The sequence below is a fragment of the Strongylocentrotus purpuratus genome, unplaced genomic scaffold (assembly GCF_000002235.5).
Source record: "Strongylocentrotus purpuratus isolate Spur 01 unplaced genomic scaffold, Spur_5.0 spur5_scaffold_19, whole genome shotgun sequence".
Taxonomy (NCBI): domain Eukaryota; kingdom Metazoa; phylum Echinodermata; class Echinoidea; order Camarodonta; family Strongylocentrotidae; genus Strongylocentrotus; species Strongylocentrotus purpuratus.
The window spans coordinates 12,467,974-12,485,898 of NW_022145604.1; positions in this window are offsets into that span (position 1 = coordinate 12,467,974).

A 17,925-nucleotide genomic window follows, 5' to 3' on the forward strand; every position below is an offset into this window, starting at 1 on the left:
TTATTGCTTAGACAGAGATGCCAACCTTCTTCAACAACAAAAAGTATTCTTAAGAGCAAAAAACAGTATTTTTGAAAAAATCTCTCAACTCAACATATCGCCCAATCGAGCAGCTTAAAAAACCCGGCAGTACCACGTATACGTACCCGGATCGGAGCGCGACGTGCATACATTACACGTGGGTTGTTCGCAATGTGCGCAGTTTGGGGCCCGTATCACCATCCTGCGTGCATCGTTTGAAGATGTAGGTGCATAATACACTTACGACACAAAGCCCATGATCAGAAATTAAGAAAAATGTCACTAAAAAAAATTATTTTTTTTAAAGGTAAAGACCAGTATTGGAAACGCCCCAATTTCAAAAAATGAAATGGAAGCCCTCATTACCAATCATGTGACAGAATATGTTTTGACTAATACATGATGATAAAAAATTTGCCGGGAAACCGCCTACTAATTCATATATTTGGTAAATTTGTTTCTCTCATGGACTGTGAGAGATATAGGGTAGTCCCATATACATCTTTCTGTGTATAATGCCTGTAAATTTACGAAGAATGGGCCAAATTTCTTATCATTTTGATGATTCCAGAACCTTGCAGATGCTAGATGCTAAATGATCAACCTTTTCTGATCGATTTCACGTTTCTTTCACAATGCAATCGCATGACCATAACTGGTCTTTACCTTTAAATAAATAAATAAACTAGACATGTAATACTTGTTTGGAACAAGTATAGGTGGGCTGTTCAAACTTATTTGAGACAAAATAGAGCAAAAATAAGGGAGATACTGCTTAAAAATGCTTAAAAAACAATGTCATGTAGATTCATGACGTGAACGAAATTTACCTTCCATACGCATAACACGCAAATTAAGAAATTTCTGACATGTGTCCTTTAATTGTAATTTTAACTATGATGACGTCATCAAAATGAAAAATAATGCTGTCTGAGCTTGTAAAGAATTGTCTTGGCTACAACATTTGAGAAAAAGTCATGTCCCATAGAGAATACATGCAAAATGTGAAAAATTGACATGCCTCCTTTAATCGCAAAAATACGCCATGATGCCTTTGTCAAAATGAAGGATAATAGGGACTGCATTTGTAGTGAATTGTCTCAGCTAGAACATATCAAAATTTGGAAGAAAATCGATCAATATTTACAGAGACACAATCAATTTTCCATAAATATGCTGACGTCATAATATGCAAATTGGAATTTTGAGTTCGGAGGCCATTATGATGACGTCATGAGTTAATTGAGGGTCAAATGAGACATGAAAAAATATCTCCAATTCATACTCTATTAAAATATGAAAACAAATTGGGGTCGCCTTGCATCCTAAAGAGCTACAATGGATTTTATATAGGCATGTTTTTGCCCATATATGCGATGTATTACAAGAGCTCGCACGCGCGGAAATTTTTGTTAAACGGTCGATCATTCCGTTATTAATAGTCATAAAGAGACAAACAAGTCAAACATGGTATTAATTTGTTTGTAAAAATATTTGAAATATTATGAAAGAAAAAAAAATGGCGATTCTATGTTGTGTAATAGTTATACGCGCAAAAAACGCGCGCGCATGCGCGTGTACGCGATTTTTTATAAAATGCTTAGATTGGCCTAAAACGTATGCAAAATGATTTTGAGACGATTTTGAGCATTTGAAAAATTTGCGCGCGCATCGACGCGCGGACGTACGCGCAAGCGCGCGTTATTTGACCTGAAATTGACCGGACGGATATTGACGGATCATGATAAATATGAATGAGAAATAGCTTTTGGTTATGAAGATATGATCATGAGTTGATTTTCGTAAAATTTTACAAAATGGCGCCTAGATGACGTCATCAGTGAAGGTCAATGTTGAAAACGTTATTGTGCGTTGTACATATGCCTTTACATATGTGTGCCAAATTTCAAGGCATTTGATCAAGCCATTTTCAACTCTTGCTAACAAAAAAGTGGTTAGAAATAAGAAAAATATTTAATAAATAAATAAATAATAAAGGCAATTCTAACGAAATTATAAGGTGGTCTGTACGATATACAGACCACCTGATAAATAATAAATAAATAATAATAAAGGCAATTTTAACAAAAATATAAGGTGGTCTGTATTAGATACAGCCCACCTGAAAATAAATTAAAAAAACGTAATAAAACATACCAAAAAACGTACTGCCTTATTCATAGCGAAAAAACGGAACAAATACGGCAAAAACGGAACAGTTGGCATCTCTGCTTAGACCAACACAGATGAAAGCGGGGGGGGGGGGGGGGGGGGGGGGGGGGGGGCATGTCCAAACAAAAGGCAAAAAGATGCTGACCCCAAAGACACCGTAGCAATTAACACTCCTCACTCGCAGGAATGTCCTTATGATAACACGAAAGGAAGGTGTCAGGCCAAAATCAGAAAGCAGCCTTCATAATGACATGAAGCGCTACCCCACTGAAAAACCCAGGAGGTACCAAAACCCCTGGTATCATGCGCACGAGGACGCACACCCTCCGAGAGAGCCTCGGGACCCGCAGTTTAAACCGCCTCAACAATCCATCCAGAGGATTAAGATCCCTTCGAGGCAGGTGAGATTTGCTCCCGCGTGATACGAAACAGCTGAACGCTATCAAGGAAAAACCAAAAACCCCAGAGGGACAAGGAGAAAAACCGATCCACCTACCGACTCGTCTCACGGAGGAGTAGCAAGGGTAGTGGATGGTAGGAGTCCTGTCACCAACAACGGGCAAAGCCCCCGAAAAAGACTTAGCACAGCACAGCACAGAGCTTCTCAGAAGCCGAGCTTTAGCAAGATGGATCCCTAAACAAACCGGGACCCGGAAACACCAGAAAAGTGCAATTGAGTCCAGTCAAGATACCCCGGGGGCAGGGGCAAAGCCCCCACCAGCGGCCGATGGACTTCTCAGCCGAAGCCAAAATGGAGAATCAACATCCGAACACAAACGCTTCCTACCCTACGTCAAAACCAGGGTCCTACCCTACGTAAAACCAGGGTCGATTCCGCGCCTCACGGCACGGATGGTTGCAAAACAACTACCGTACTCACAGTCTGCGAGGCCCACGCCTCCTACAAAGCTGGCCGATCCGGACAAGACAGCATGGCTTGTAACAGTCTTTGTATCCATGGCGACACCCCTAAATAAACTGAAACTGAAAACTGAATGGTGGATGAACACAGCCCGACACTGACTGGACCCGGCAAAACAGTAGTTGTTTGTGAAAACGCCCCAAAGCTCCGCCCGAGCGGTAGCAGAAAAGGCCGACATTGACGAAGATTTCTCCTTCGCCTTCTTAGCTCCTGTCCCAGCCGAAACTTGGGTTTTTTCACACGTAAAAAAGGTGGACGAAACAAACTTCACGGCCCTGCTAGAGCCTTAGCTTTAGCTTTACAGCCTGTGAGACCAACACCGACTCGCTACAACGCTTCACGGGAAGCCAAAGAGAGCCCGAAAACCTTACATTTCACGGCGGCGATTACAGACGGTACGACTAATTAGCTCCAGACCCAGCCGAAGATCGATTGGACGAGCTCATCTGCTTCTTACCCATAGATACGGGGGACGAAGCGAGCTACACGGCCATACTAGAGCTTTAACTTAAGCTATATTCAGGCGGTGTGAACAGGGCAACGAGCTCTACCGCTTCTCACCCATAGATACAGGCGGCGAAGCGAGCTACACGGCCTCAATAGACCCTAAACCTAACTTTACGGCCGATGTGAATAGGGCCTTGAGCCCCTCCGCTTCTCAACCGTAGAAACGTGTGGCGAAACGAGCTTCACGGCCTTACTAGAGCTTCAGCTTCAGCTTTATGGGCGGCGAACATGATACAAAAACGACACACGGTGAGGGGCCTGAAAATGGGGCCCATTAACGTGCAACGGGAGCAGACTGGTCGGCTGAAGGGGGCGGAAAAGTCCGGCTACAAGCGCCGCCCACTACCTTTGAACTAATACCTCTGTAATAGAGGAGCTTTAAAAATTCACTAGTTGGGTATCGACCCCAATACTTTCCAACTACCAGGCGAACGTTTATTCACAAAACCAATGTCTCACACTATTGTCCCCACAAAGGAACGGATCAGCTCTAGCAATCCCCTCACAAGAAAATCGTCCACATGAGGCCCAGGAGCAACAGAAATAAATTCTCCAAACAAGGCAAAAACCTCTAGCTCGTCAGCCCTGGCCAAAAACCCAGCGAACAAAGATATGTGGAGAGACGAAGAGAAAATCCTGTCATATCCCCCACTGCCGAAACGACTCATCCCAGTCCTTGTATGCCTATGACTTGACGTAAAACCCAAGTCTCAGGGACAAGTCGACCAACTCCGGCGACAGTCGCTCGGCAACAAATAATTACAAGTGATCTCATCCATAAAAGAGAATGCCAAACTCTGGCGTTAAACTTCCCAAGCAGCCACGGCAGAGTTAGCCGAGAACCTCGTAAACTCTGCCTTAAACTCTACAGACAGCGGGATACCTCCCGGACAGCACGTGTCCTAAACAATGATGATGGACAACCTCCTAGGGTCGGCCGAAGAAGCATCTGAAAAATATATACTATAAATCTTTGTGTATAAGGCGCACTTTTTTGCCGCCGAAAAAAAATTGAAAGTCAGGGGTGCGTCTTATACACAGGTACACAAAAAATACAGGAACATCTGCTATCATGACTTTTTAAAGCCATGATAGCAGATGTTCCTATATCTCGATGTTCTGACACCCAGGTTGCGGGACGTTTTTTAGGGCTTTCATCGAAAGGGTGCGGTGCGGTGCGGCGCGGTGTGGTGTGCTCAACACACCCATTCGATAAAAGAGGGGGGCCTTTTCTCGAAAGGGTGCGTTGAGAGCGGAGTACCGTTTTAACACACCCTTTCGATGAAAGCGGGGGGCTTTTCTCGAAAGGGTGCGTCGACTAGTCTTTCGCATCAGTCGTTTAAAATGAGGATCTTGGACAGAAGGTAATAGTTGCCAATTAAGTATATCGAAAATGTATTAAATAAAATGGAATGGTCTTGATTACAGAGTGGTCTCTTTTGTTATTACTATGTTGATGGGGGAGACAGAGAGAAGGAAAAAGGGGAAAGGGAAAGGGAAGATAAAAGGAAAGAAAGAAGAATAAGAAGAGAAGAGGGAAACGGGGGGGGGGGGGGGGGAGGGGCGAAGGACTCTTGCTCCCCTCCCCCCCCCCCCCCCCCGCCAAAAAATAAATCAGAGAGAGAGCGAAGGGAAAGGGAAAGGGAAAGAGAAGATAAAAGGAAAGAAAGAAGAGGAGGAAGAAGAAAAGAGGGAAACAGGGGCAAAGGGCTTTTGCCTCCTCCCCCCCCCCCCCCCCCCCGCCAACAAATAAATAGTAGAGAGAGAGAGAGAGAGATAGAGAGAAGGGAAAGGGAAAGGGAAAGAAAATATAAAAGGAAAGAAAGAAGAAGGAAAGAGGGAAACGGGGGAAGGGCGAAAGGGAGAGAGAGAGAGAAGGGAAAGAATGGAAAGAGAATATAAAAGAAAGAAAGAAGAGGAAGAAGAATAAAAAGAAAAGAGGGAAACGGGGGCGAAGGGCTCTTGCCTCCTCCCCCCCCCCCCCCCGCCAACAAATAATTAGGAGAGAGAGAGAGAGAGAGAGAGAGAAGGGAAAGGGAAAGAAAATATAAAAGGAAAGAATGAAGAAGAAGGAAAGATGGATACGGAGGAAGGGCGAAAGGTTCTTACCTCCCCCCCCCACCCCTCCCGCCAAAAAAAATAAATAACAGAGAGAGAGAAGGGAGAGGGAAAGAAAATCTAAAAGGAAAGAAGGAAGGGGAAGAAGAATAAGAAGAAAAGAGGGAAACGGGGGCGAAGGGCTGTTGCCTCCTCCCCCCCCCCCCCTCTCGGCAAAAAATAAATAAGAGAGAGAGAGAGAGAGAGAAGGGAAAGGGAAAGGGAAAGAGAAGATAAAAGGAAAGGAAAAAGAGGGAAACGGGGGCGAAGGGCTCTTGCCCCCCCCCCCCGCCAAAAAATAAAAAGAGAGAGAGAGAGAGAGAGAAGGGAAAGGTAAAGGGAAAGAGGAAAGGAATATAAAAGGAAAAAAAGAAGAAGAAGGAAAGAGGGAAACGGGGGAAGGGCGAAAGGCTCTTACCCCCCCCCCCCTCCCGCCAAAAAAATAAATAAGAGAGGGAGAGAGAAGGGAGAGGGAAAGAAAATATTAAAGGAAAGAAAGAAGAGGAAAAAGAATAAGAAAAGAGGGAAACGGGGGCGAAGGGCTCTTGCCTCCTCCCTACCCCCCCCCCCCCCCCCCCCGCCAAAAAATAAATAAGAGAGAGAGAGAGAGAAGGAAGGGGAAAGAGAAGATAAAAGGAAAGAAAGAAGAGGAAGAAGAAGAAAAGAGGGTAACGGGGGCAAAAGGCTCTTGTCTCCTTTCTTTCCTATTCTCCCTCTTTTTCGTTTTTCTCTTTCTTTCTTTTCTTTCTTCTCTTTTCTTTCCTTTCTTTTCTTTTTCTTTTCTTTTTCTTTTTTTCTTTTCTTTCCCTTTTACTCTCTTTTTTCCCCTTCCCCTTTTCTCTTTTTTCCCGACGGCAGCGCAATTTTACCGACAATATCCTGACAGGTGAGGGGGGGGGGTATCGCACCCCCACACCCCCTTTGGAGACGCCCCTGCCTACGCCACTGTTGGCGACCACAAGGCTATCAATACAAATTAAGACATATTAATGAAGATTCTTTTTTAATGTTGCAGAGAGATAAGTATTTTCTCTATGAACTTGTTTAATGGACAATAAATAATATTAAAAACATGAATACTATAGCGGTATAATGATGAGATGATTTAAGTCATACTTTTTTTCAATGTGATTGGAGTGGACTTGAGGGTGGGGGGGGGGGGTCCCCCTAAGATCTCGGCCGTTTCACAGCCGATCGCCGCGAAAATGCATATTTATGGTAATTTATGCAAACAAGGTCAGAGAATTCACATTTTTACCCATAAATCATATACATGTATAATTCATATTCGAGCATTCTTTTTCACTTCATATATTCGTTAGAATAATAATACGACAACAAAGTTGGAAGAGCCAGTTTATCCCTATGTTATCTCTTGTTTTGATAATTTGTATTTATGTATTATATTATTTTGTTATTTCATTTAATTTCTAACCACAATTCAACTATTTTTACCCAAAATCAAACACATTAACTTGAAACAAGACCAAATAACCAATGTTTTCTCTTTTTTTAAAAGAATAAATGGTATTTCCATATGTTTGGTACATAAATCACAAAAATGAGCGATTTTAGGGCTGACATGCAAAAACAAAAGGTCACGTGACTCCGCAATTATACGTCCGATTTTCAACAAAAAAACGTTTCAAAAGATGCGTAAGACTCGAAAGAAAAAAGTCATGAAAGAAAAACTTTATATCTGCCGCGGTTCCGGAGTAGTCGCGAAATAACTATAGAGCACTAATCTTTTTTGGGGCCCTCAAAAATTTGAAAAATCGTACCCCCCTCCCCCCCTTGAACGCCAGGGGGGGGGGGGGGTATCTCCCCAAAACGGTAAAAATTAACACGTTTTTTTCACAGGGCGGAGCCCTCAGAAGCTCAGGGGTATTCAACATCAAAATTAACGTCAGATGAGCATAATTTTATACCTTATTTGTGACAGTGGCAGGACACAATTTGGTGTTGGGTCCAGGCTGCGGAGCCCCCAGAAGCTCAGGAGTTTTGTCCATTAAATAATTATTATTTTATACCTTATTTGTGACACAGGGGTCACGAATTGGCGTGGGGTCCAGGGGGTGGAGCACCCGGAAGCTCAGGGGTTTTGGGCAATAAATAACGGTCAGATGAGCATATTTTATATCTATTTGTGCACTGGCAGGACACAAATTGGTGTTGGATCCAAGGGGCGGAGCCCCAAGAAGGTGAGGGGTTTTATACATCAAATTATCGTCAGATGAGCATATTTATATATCTATTTGTGACACTGGCAGAACACAAATTCTTCTTCCTCTTCCTCTTCTTTCTTTCCTTTTATCTTCTCTTTCCCTCTCCTTCTCCAACATAAGATGCAAGACGGATATATATCGACTCACCTTCTTTCCAAGAACCATACGGGCCTGGAATTTACTCCCCCCCCCCCCCCCAGCATCTTTGCCTGCGACTCAGTTAAGCCCTTCAAAACCAGACTCTGGGAAGCCATCCAAGGGGGTAATATAATCATAGTCCCTCCCCACAACTGCAATGTGATGGGACTTAATTCTAAAATGTTCTAGAAGCAACAAACACTCTCTCTCGAATGATAACGTTCTTATTGGTCATCTTTATATCCCTCTTGAGGATCAGGACCAGGATCAGGACCAGGATCAGAACAGATTCTCTCTCTCTCTCTCTCTCTCTTATTTATTTTTTGGCGGGGGGGGGGAGGGAGGAGGCAAGAGTCCTTCGCCCCTGTTTCCTCTTTCTTATTCTTTTTCCTCTTCTTTCTTTCCTTTTATATTTTCTTTCCCTTTCCCTTCACTCTCTCTCTCTTATTTATTTTATTGGCGGGGGGGGGGGGGCAAGAGCCCTTCGCCCTTCGCCCGTTTCCCTCTTTCCTTCTTATTCCTCTTCTTTCTTTCCTTTTATATTTTCTTTCCCTCTCCCTTCTCTCTCTCTATTTTTGGCGGGGGGGGGGAGGGCAAGAGCCCTTCGCCCCCGTTTCCCTCTTTTCTTCTTATTCTTCTTCCTCTTCTTTCTTTCCTTTTATCTTCTCTTTCCCTTTCCCTTCTCTCTCTCTCTTATTTATTTTGTTGGCAAGAGCCCTTCGCCCCCTTTCCCTCTTTTCTTATTCTTTTTCCTCTTCTTTCTTTCCTTTTAGATTTTCTTTCCCTCTCCTTTCTCTCTCTCTCTCTCTCTTATTAATTTTTTTGGCGGGAAGGGGGGGGGGAGGTAAGAACCTTTCGCCCTTCCCCCTTATCCATCTTTCCTTCTTCTTCTTCTTTCTTTCCTTTTCTTTTCCTTTCCCTTCTCTCTCTCTCTCTCTCTCTCTCTCCTATTTTTTTTTTTTGGCGGGGGGGGGGGGGGGGCAAGAGTCCTTCGCCCCCCCCCCATTTCCCTCTTCTCTTCTTATTCTTCTTCCTTTCCTTTTATCTTCCCTTTCCCTTTTTTTCTTCTCTCTGTCTCCCCGATCAACATAGTAATAACGAAAGAGACCACTCTGTAATCAAGACCATTCCATTTTATTTAATACACTTTCGATATACTTAAATTGGCAACTATTACCTTCTGTCCGAGATCCTCATTTTAAACGACTGATGCGAAAGACTAGTCGACGCACCCTTTCGAGAAAAGCCCCCCTGCTTTCATCGAAAGGGTGTGTTAAAACGGTACTCCGCTCTCAACGCACCCTTTCGAGAAAAGGCCCCCCTCTTTTATCGAATGGGTGCGTTGAGCACACCACACCGCGCCGCACCGCACCCTTTCGATGAAAGCCGTTTTTTAGTTGTTATTTATGGTGCTATGCCTGGCAATGTCTCCCAGCTCAGTAATCGGTGTGTTGACTCACCATTCTGAAACTAGAACAACACTCAAATTTGTCTGTCATCTTGGTTTGAAAGTAATCTTTCTAATAGATCTCAATATGTAGTTTATAATAATAATTCCTCCAATTTTGCTTTGGAGTAGTACGTACCACAAGGTTTTATCCTAGGTACTCTACTGTTTTTAATTACATTAGAGATCTTACACATTCTTCTAAAAACGACATTGTTACTTTTATTTGTGACAAGTTCACAAGCACAAATCGGCGCCTTCAACTGCACCTCGATGTTAAATGAAATCCTTCCCCACGTGTTTTCGTTTCGGCAAAATAGGGGTGCGCGCGCCTTATACACAGGTGCGCCTTATACACAGAGATTTAACGTCTCAGAACCCAGACCCACAAAGTGACCCGGAGCTGAGCCCGACAGCGAGTCCGAGGAAGACAACTCGGTCTAAATCTCTCAAGTAGAAGCAGAGTATCAGGGAAAGAACGCTGTTAACAGCGCAAACGGAACACTACCATCAGGAAGATACTTTCCTTAGAAAACCTCGCGTCGGAAACCAGACCAAATCAGACCCGGGGCTGAGGACAACTCGAGGCCCAATCCTCCGAGACATGAGAGACAGAGTCCCAGTCACACTGACAACTCAAAGCTGAGGTAAGACGACCACTGAGTCAAACGACTCCTCTCCAGGAGAAGCACCGAGAAAAGCGGGCGCTGTAGTTACAAAGCGTAACAGAGAGCCGACTGCATGGGGTGACAATCTTAACGCCACAGGAGCGACACCCAAGAATTCTGAAAAATAATCCGTATCTGAGGACAAAGAGCCCAGCTCTGAGACAACACCAGCCAGTGCACGGGTTACGGTAGGCACCGAACCACTAGCATGCCGGGTGACAAATGTGACGCCAAACTTTGTGCACCTGCCAAGACAATAGCCCACGACCCAGCCGAAGCCTGGGTGCTCGAACCCTTCCGCATCTTACCCGGCACAACGGGGGACGAAGGGGGGGGGGGGAGGCTTCTTGGTCTTGCTAGCTTTCTCAAGCTCGGCTCTATGGTCAGATTGAGTGATTGACCTTTGCCGTCCCGCTTCACCGCTTCTATAGAAACTTGAGTGAAAACCCCTACGTTCAGTGTAACCGGGGCCCTCACGCTGCAATGCTTTGAGAGAAGCTTCAGGGAAACCCTTTGGTCGGTGTAACCGGGGCCTGCTCGCGTGAATGCTTCGTAAGAAGCCTCAGTGAGCTGCTTACGTCAATGCTTTGTGAGAAGCCTCAGCGAGCTTGTGACTCTGGCGTTCCACCAGGGTGATTACAGGCACCTCAAATGTTGAAGCAGGAATACTGCCAAAATGAATTGGGTGTGTAAACCGGGTCACCTTCGTGCTTGAGTGCACGGCTCATGCTTTGCATGGCTGTTGCCTCCCAGAGCCAGGGGCCGTGAAGCCCGGGCCTCTACAAGTCGAGCTAACCCACGAGGGGGAAAGCCGCTGGTAGGAGTCTCTTTATTTGATATAATCAAATCTCTAAACCTCGACATACTGGCGCCGGAGAGCAGCCTGCTGGCTGGCCCGGACGCGGTATCCGTCGGTAACTTACTATAGGGCTAAACTCCAGACACACCAGGCATAAAACTACCCGGTGCGGGGAGGAACCTTTCTCAAGCCTGTACTCGAGACGCCCTTACCCCGCCCCCCCCCCCCCTGCCGCACCAAACTCACTTACTAGTGAGTCGTTAACGACAGCCTTAACTTGGGGGAGAAAATCGAATCCAGATCCAGAATCCTTGCTCATCGTAAACCTGTGAATGATACAAAACAAGCTTTCCAAAGAAAACAAAACAAGAACAAACTTTTCTTGAAGCGAATAAAAAAGAAGTACCAAAGGTCACTAACAAAAAGTCAACGGACAATAAGCGTCGACAAACAAAGAAATTAAGTAGCAATTAACAGCGTCGCTACAAAACAATGCCGCAACAACAAAACGGCACAAAGCTAATCTTAGCGAAAAAACAAAAAGCCCTAGCGTAGCAAACAAAGCAACTACCAAAAGGGAGAAATGCTTATCTTAGCGTCAACAAAATAACTGTAACGATCAGCAAGCCCAAATAAAGGAGCCACGCCGTTAACAAAACACATCACAACAAGCAAAGCGTAGCATCCCCTCGCAGGGTACAAATGGCCTATATACGTCAGAACAAGTTACCTCCATTGGACTATACTATTATATTATTAGGCAAGGAAGTTAACCACATTTTCACATATATAATTAAGTGTTTTTACATATTTAATGAGCTATGACTAGTGCTGTAGTCAAATGTTTAACCGTCCGGTATCCGACCGCCCATGGCGGATTCCGTTTTCAATTGGACGGTTTTGTTTTCCTGTTTTTTTTGTGTTTTTTTTGTTTTTTTTTAAGTTTCAATTTATGCCCCTCCACCTGGCACTATGCCTGGCAATGTCTCCCAGCTCAGTAATCTGTGTGTTGACTCACCACTCCGAAACTAAAACAACACTCCAATTTGTCAGTCATCTTGGTTTGAAAGTAATCTATGTAATAGATCTCAATATGTAGTTTATAATAATAATTCATCCAATTTGTACACAAGGCGTACCACAAGGTTCTATCATAGGTCCTCTACTGTTTTTAATTTGCATTAATGATCTTACACATTCTTCTAAAAACGACATTGTTACTATTATTTGTGACAAGTTCACAAGCACAAATCGGCCCCTTCAACTGCACCTCGCGGTTAAATGAAAGTCCTTCCCGCTTTTTCACACGGACCTGGCTTGCTGCCGACAAAAAAAAGACCGAAAACCATCCGGTTTTGACTGGCGGTTAAACGGAATTGGAGATAGCCATGACCTTTCACCTTTGACCTACAAATTGAACTAAGACTGTATATGTATTTTGATACCATGTACCGGTACCTTCATATTAGGTTTCATTAAAATTTGTCAAACATTGCTCAAGATATCGAATGGACACCAGATTCGCATATTTAATGAGCTATGACCTTTGACCTACATACTCCGAAATCGGCCCTAGGCTGTGTTTTGATACCAAGAACCTTCATATCAAATTTCATTAAAATCCGTCAAACAATACTAAAGTTACGGATCGGAAACCAGATACCCATATTTAATGAGCTATGAGCTTTGACCTACATACTCAGAAATTGATTTTACCATCTACCTTCATATCAAATTTCATTAAAATTTGTCAAACATTACTGAAGTTATCGATCGGAAACCAAATTTGTTACGGACGCACGCACGCACGCACAGAAGCACGGAAGGAAGGACAGAGGGCAGCGTTACTATATGCCTCCGACTTCGTCGACGAGGGGATAAGAGAGGTATGCACAAAAAAATTCTGTAACATTCAAGTTCACACAGTAAAAAAAAACCCTATGCCCGGGACTGAACTCAAAAAGGAAGTAGGCCTACGCTTGGCAAAAGTGCAAATGAACACTCATTACTGCCAAACTAAAGTGACTGAGGGTTAAAACCCGAACCAAATTGTATAAAAACAAAATGGAAATGGAAATTACAGCTAGAAAGGCACCCAAAACGCTGCTAGGAGTAAAAAACTCCAAATTTTGCGCGAGTGACTTATCTCTACTCCTTATCGATTGACTGCAAAAAAGAGAGAGGAAGTTGCATGTGGGCGTGGTGCGCACGTGACAGGTGGTATAGCAGGGGTCTGGGGAGGGGGGGGGGGTGGTATGCACAACTGGGACTTTTTTTATTTCGTCGATGACTGCTTTGTCTGGAGGACTAAGCAATAATAGGTAGATACATATAAATTAATGTGGTAAATAAAGGAATTTCAAGCAAAACAAAAGGAGTTCATTAACTTTCTTCCATGTCGATATGCTTTTTTCCTGTTGAGATGGGCCTGGGTGTCATTTGCTCCCCCATGAAATGAATGAAGAAAATGAATGCCAATATCACCGGCGTTTGAGAAAATAAAACGGTGACAAATTAAGGGTCAGAGAGAAGCTAAAACAATTAAAAATCACTAATGTGAAGTACAGATTTTTATGACAAAAAGTAAGCCGACGGAACGAAAGAAATAAATGAAGAAAATGAATACTAATCATAATGACCATTATATACCTCTCTTTAGTATGTTGAATAACTCTAGTCTTCTGATTGGTCGAAAATGGAGTCGTTATTTTAGCCATGCTTGCCTACCGGTCAATAGTTTTTTTAAAGATGCCCGCATAAATACAAAATTTGTTGAGATCCCCATTGTCTTACGTGTAAAAAAAGTTTCTTTGTGCGGGTGTGGATACAAAATACAGTGCAGTGTGGGTGCGATTCCCAAATGATCGTAACATTCAGGCAACTTTCCAGTGAAGATTTACATACAGACACAGTGTCTCAGATTTTCTGTGATGTTTTATCCATTCTTTACTCAAAAAAAGGATAAGGTAAGAATTCTTTTTAGATGTTTTTGTGAATTCGGTATTTAAAAAGATATATGGACTGCTTTAATATTCGAAGCATACCGGTAGCCGTTTCTATACTGGCTCTCCTGCCGTTGACTCCCTGGGTCATAACGTCCACTTGAACCTATAGAAACAGCGATGCCTCTCATAGCAGTCGATATATCTAAACTTTTCCAGGGGTGATAGTGAGCACTAAAAAAAAAATAGGTTTTTTGTTTTCCCCTCAACCACGCTCCCCTTGAGTAAAAAAAAAAAAAGACGATTCGCGGGGAAAAAATGGCATCTAACAACATTCCCCCCTTTCGAGTAAGAAAATTGAGACAAAATTGGGAAAATTGGGGAAAAAATAGGAAGAATAGAGATAATAAGAGGGAAATAAAAAAAATTAAAAAAAAAAAAATGTTTTTTTTTTTTTTTTTTTTTTTTTTTTTTTTTAAAATCGGGAAGAAAAAAAAAATCGGGAAAAAATCGGGAAAAATAAAAAAAAAAAATCGGGAAACCGATTTAAATCGGGTTTTTATCAGGCCTGCTTTTCATAAGGACCGCCATTCAGAAGGACCGCTATTCATATTTGAGAAAAGGATCATACAGTAATTCATAAGGGTCAATATTCATGAGGACCGCTATTCATAATCAAAGAAGGGGGTTGCTATTTATTATACGAGAAGACGGTCGGTATTCATAATATAAGAGAGGGTCGTTATTCACAATTAGAAACTAAATGGAACTTCGACTGCACGCAGTCGAAAATGAGGCCTCCGCCATAAAGCAATTTTACAAACCAAAACAGAAAGAAAGAAAAAATTCAAGTTTGATTGTAATCCATTTGTCATTTTTAATGATAATGCATGCACAAGCTATTTATAGGCATACATAATGAGCCACATGACCTTTGACCTGATGACCCTAAAACCTCAGTTGATTGGCTCTGCAAGATACATATACATGTCTTGAGTTTGATAGTAATCTGTGTATTGGTTCTCATGATAATGCGATCACAAGCTATTTGTAAATACATAATGAGCCCTGTGACCTTTGACCTTGGACCTGGTGACCCAAAAATCTAATCAGTTCATTGGCTCTGCAAGATACATACATGGCCTGAGTTTGGCAGGAATCCATCAATCGGTTCTTGAGATAATGCGACCACAAGCTATTTTTGCATATATAATGAGCCCTATGACCTTTGACCTTTGACCTCATGACTCCAAAATCTAATCAGCTCATGGGCTCTGCAAGATACATACAGGACTTGAGTTTGACTGTAATCCATCAATCAGTTCTTGAGATAAAGAGATCACAAGCTATTTTTGCATATATAATGAGCCCTATGACCTTTGACCTTCAACCTCATGACCCCAAAATCGAATCAGTTCATTGACTGTGTAAGATACATACATGACTGGAGTTTGGCAGGAATCCATCAATTGGTTCTTGAGATAAGGCGATCTTGATTCATTTTTGCATACATGAGCCCTGTGACCTTTGACCTTGGATCTCGTGACCCAAAAATCTAGTCAGATCATTGGCTCTGTGAGATACATACATGACCCAAGTTTGACAGGAATCAATCAATTGGTTCTTGAGATAACACGATCACGAGAACAGGATGTACGGACGGACGGACAACACGAAAACATAATGCCTCCGGCTACTTTGTAGCGGATCGAGGCATAAAAAGGATCGCTATTCATAATACGAGAAGAGAGTTGCTATTCATAATGCGGAATGAGGGTCGTTATTCATAAAAAAAAATTATAATCAAACAAAAATGATAAGGGAAATATTTGATGGGGCCGGACACCCCCACGGCTGTGTCGTAGCAATGACCAGGGTAATAGTATATTTGTAAAGCGCTTAGAGACATTTGTATTAAGCGCTATAAATTAAATATTATTATTATTATTATTATTATTATTATTATTATGGGGGGGGGGACACTACATTAAAAACTTTTAGTGAAAACATAAATTTCTAAACAAATAAATTTGACCCACCCTCCCCGCAGAATTCCCTTGGTACAAGTACGTATTACCGACAATTTTTGTTAAAAGTAGTTCATGGATGGCGAAGACTGTTTGTGTGCGTGCGGGCGTGCGACGTGCGTGTGTGGGGGGGGGGGCTGGAGCAGCGTTGTCAATACCGGGCTGATCTATCATGTCCCTAACCTTCAGCAAGGGAAGCGACGTAGAGGTTGTAGACCTCTCTAGAGGGACTTAAATTTTTATACCGTATTTGGCCCTCAAAAAAATTGAAAAATTGCAACACCCCCCCCCCCCCCCCCCCCTTGAGCACCAGGGGTGGGGGACCATCTCCCAAAAAAGGTAAAATTAATGTGTTTTTACAGTTTTTTCACCAGGGGTGGGGCCTGTCCCCTGGATCCGCAACTGGTATAGGATAATCGACAATAATAATATATAATAATAATAATATTTATAAATAACGAATAACACCACTCTGTATTTCAATTTTATTTAATACATTTTCGATATACTCAAATTGGCAACTGTTATCTTCCGTCTCAGATCACTCACTTCACCAAGGCGCGCGCCGCGCCCGCCGGAAAAAATAACTCACCACCACCTGCACCGGCACCCACCATCTGTTTTGAAACCTACTAGACAAAGCAGACTACATGTCTTCGATTTTAGGTAAAATACTCCAAAAAAAGATGACACGACTTTTAAATCATGACTGTTATTTGAATAATTGTGGAAGATTTAGATGATTTTTGGTGTGTATATTATTTATAGTAAACTAATTTCTACGCAAGAGTCACGTGTGTAAAGTTTGGATACACTTCAGAACTAGCGCCAATTTCAGTTCTTCAATATTATGATTAAAACGACAGGCATTCTTATTTCTAAAATCATAATTACTTCAAACAGACATCTATATCCACCTCAAACTATGCATTATCACTCACTCTGATACCTAATTAAACTCTATATCTTTTTCTATAAGCATAACTTACTCATAAAGACTGCAAACAGTTCTGGAAAGACCGTCACCAAAGGTTAACGGCATACTCTCTCAAGCACAGCAACAACATACTAATCGCTCCTGAGGCCACGTCACCGCACAGTGTATGCCCCTAGCCCTGCACGTGCACATGGCCTTGAACGTCACAAATGTAGTATCAGGGATATGTGAGTTATCCCTGGTAGTATAGTACAATTAACATTTAACGTGGGCGGCGTTTTTATTATCCATCCGCGAAACCATGCCTGTGCATCATGACTCAATGAAGAAATCTCAGAGGTGAAAAGGGGCAATGACTTGATTATTACAAAGTTAAAGAGGGCACCGCGATTTATAATAATGATACATGTAACTTTGATATATACACAGCGCTAAATCCACATGATTTTTTTTAAGGAATCAGAGGTTACTTTCAGTAATGATAGACACGCGCGTGAGCAAATTAAGGATCCCCCAAAGTTTTTGCAACTAAATAGGGAACCGAGAGTAAATCTCGCGGGCAAATCAGGGATATGTGATATCCCTGGTAAAATATTATATTCCGGGAGCACATGAAGGCGGTAAAAACTCCGTTAAAAACTCCAGTTAAATCATTAATTCAGACGACTATATCAGTACGTTTGAAGTGCAACCAACCAAATTCCTAACAAGCAACAAACAAAACAAAAATCCAAAAGTGAGCAACAATGATCTTGAAAACAATGCTAACAGGGAGCCAGGCGCACACATAGGTGCATTGCTATCCTGGCTGTGTAGTAAAAGCTTTGCTATTGATTTTCAACATCTCTAACACCACTGTACAAAACTCAAGTAATTTCACTAAAAATCGGTACTTTAGTGACAATTGATGACACCTAAATAGCAGTAAAATACAATTCTTTCAACTTACTGATGTTAAAAAGAATAATTTATAAATTCAAATTGTAAGTATAGTGTCAAATTTCAGTGCCGATCAACTCAATC